At 39.1% G+C, this 2,613-nt stretch overlaps 1 protein-coding gene across 1 annotated transcript in view; it reads left to right on the top strand.

Moving 5' to 3' along the window:
* Positions 1 to 790: 790 nt before the first annotated feature.
* Positions 791 to 2,613, top strand: part of sertad4 (SERTA domain containing 4) — a 22,367-nt gene continuing 20,544 nt past the window's right edge. The window contains exon 1 of the mRNA XM_020623473.1: positions 791 to 1,496. The gene's annotated coding sequence lies outside the window, so the exon portion shown is untranslated. The remainder of the gene's footprint in view (positions 1,497 to 2,613) is intronic.

The raw sequence follows: 2,613 nt of genomic DNA, 5'->3' as shown, positions 1-2,613 counted from the left end.
TACGTTAAGTCTGACGGTAATAAAACATTTAGTTGACTGACATGAAAAAAAAAATCAGCAACAAGTTTGATTAATGCCGCAACAAGTAGTCAATTCACTGATTAACTGTCGGAAAATTAGGCAAGAAGCAAAAGTTCATACAAATGTACGAATTTGCTGCTCTTCTTGGCCTCACGCTAGTTTGGTGGCATTTAGACTGATGGTCAGAGAAAACAAAGACTGTGCTTTGAGTAATTCAGTCAAAAAATGAAGGAAATATTAGGCAAATTACATGATAACTTTAAAAATCAGTAGCTCCAGCCCAAATCTTGATTGATCAGTTTATCATTTAAAACATTTTTCAAGAAAAAATGTGAATGTGAGGCTCTTTATCTTGGTATTTTATGATAGTAAACAGTGGTGGAAAGTAACTATATTTACTCAATTACAGTACCTAACTACAATTTCGAGATTTCTGGGCTTGTGTAGTTCCATTTTCTGCTATGTCATAATTCAACTTCACAACATTTTATAGGCAAATAATGTACTTTTTTACTCCACTGCATGTATCAATTTTGTTACTAGTTACTTTTCTGAATCAAAGTTTAAGACAATGGATCCCTGGAGGGACATTCACAAACTGCTCAGCATAGATAAGGTAGTTAACATTAGCTCCACCTTTCCCAGCTGCAATATTAAATGTGACGAACACAATAAATGATAATCCAATACTATGAAAGGTATACGTTAATGTGCAATGCCGCCACTCGGCCATACCTTTACATTTGGAACTTCATATTATTAGGCTCTGCAGTCTTTTTCCAATAGACCTATTCTGTGGTGTTTTGTAGACCAAGCGATTCGTCCGTAAACAAGAAAGTAACTGACAGAATAATCCATATGAATATAATCTTTAGCTGCAGCCATAAATACAATCAACTGGAGCATCTGTTCATAAGATGCCATGACTTCTGTATTCACTTAGCACTCGATGACCAAGACAGCTGGTAAAATTCCGAGCAGCACCTGAACTCCTCAGCAGTAGTTGACTGGAGGGGATGGAGGTGCGACGCTGGTGCTGTTTTCTCCGCCACACATTCACATAACCTATCAACCCAACTGGAACGACGTGAGCTCCACGGGAAACCACCCTGAATGGACTACCGCAGAACCGACAGAGCCGACTCACCTTTTTCTCTTCACGGAGGAAAGGAAACCCAGCTGCCCACCTTTGCCGCTGGAGAAAGCGCGTGGAGATGCTTCGCGCGCGGGTCTAGTGATAGAAACGCGCGCTTAATGATTAGTGTTTAGACAAGTCGCTAATTAACTAGTAATCACACAAGTAGTATTTATACCGCCAGCGTGGTTCGCGTGTCTCGTTGCAGGCTAAAATTAAAGCAGGGCAGAGCCACGATAGTGTTTATTCAGTAGTTTTTCATTTTTCATCAACACACCTTGGATTTGTTATCACAAAGCAAGTGTGGAGCCGAGGAGGAGGTCAAAACAATTTGAGACAGGTAAGCTAACTTTAAAATAAAATAAAATAAAATAAAAAGCCTAAATGCTTAAAAATGTTTGGCCTGTAAGCATCAGCTGGCATTGAAAAGTAAAAGTAATATAATTTGTGCCGGAAGTCATCGACATAGATTATGACATCCAGTTTTTGTCTTGCTACAGTGGAACCAAACCTTCAGCATCCAGTTTGAACTACACACCTTGCTGACATTATATTTCATATGGCATTTAAGTAGGTCACACTGACAGGAAAACAATAGCTTATTATTAAGGCTATTTGGAAAATCATTTTTCAGAGTAGTTTTGTTTAATATAAAATTTAGGTAAAAAATCAACAATGATGGCAAAATCTTATAAAGTAGTTAACATAGATATAGCTACTAAGATTCGAATTTGAAGGATATTTAGTTTATTTAGCAACATAGCTTTAATTAAGACAAAGTGGTTCATTTACTTAATGTTCACTGAACTGTATAAATTAATGGATACGCATGTTGTAGATTGATTAGATGTGATACTGCAGGACGAACGAGAATCAGGGCAGTTAGCTCATGACAGAGACACTTGTCCAACACATTATGCCTGGCATCAATCCAGTCTCCCTTCATTATTTTGTGGGGACTGCTCTTGCCTGCAAATCCTGAAGTGGTGGTTGACTGTATTACCGCTGCAGGGTTTGGATGATTTTGCTGAATTCTGAGCTGCTGTTGTAATTCTCTCCTTGATGTCATTTCTGTGCTTTATTAGATTTAGTGTCACAAGCTTCAGCTCCGGTCTGAGTGGATTGTTAACACTGTGTTAGTCCCCCAGAAAGGATGAAGAAAATTCCAACATACCCTGTCTTATGGAGTAAGGGAAATAAATAAACATAATCTCCCCACTCCTTATCGTTATCTGCTGTTTTGGTGAAAGAAAGGCTTCAAGCGCAGTGGGCTGATAATAGGTTTGGATGCGCTTCACCTCCACTTACTGCCAACAGCATCCGGAGTCTCTTGCCAGAAATTCCACCTTTGCTGTTTGTTTTTCTTGGAGGGGAAAGTGTGTTATGTGGAATATAGTGAGGCACACAACAGGGAGGAACATCCAGCTCAGATTAAACTCACAGAGCAGAGAAGAGCG

Source organism: Monopterus albus, unplaced genomic scaffold (genome assembly GCF_001952655.1).
Source record: "Monopterus albus unplaced genomic scaffold, M_albus_1.0 scaffold300.1, whole genome shotgun sequence".
Classification (NCBI taxonomy): domain Eukaryota; kingdom Metazoa; phylum Chordata; class Actinopteri; order Synbranchiformes; family Synbranchidae; genus Monopterus; species Monopterus albus.
This window is presented reverse-complemented; position numbering and strand designations above follow the sequence as displayed.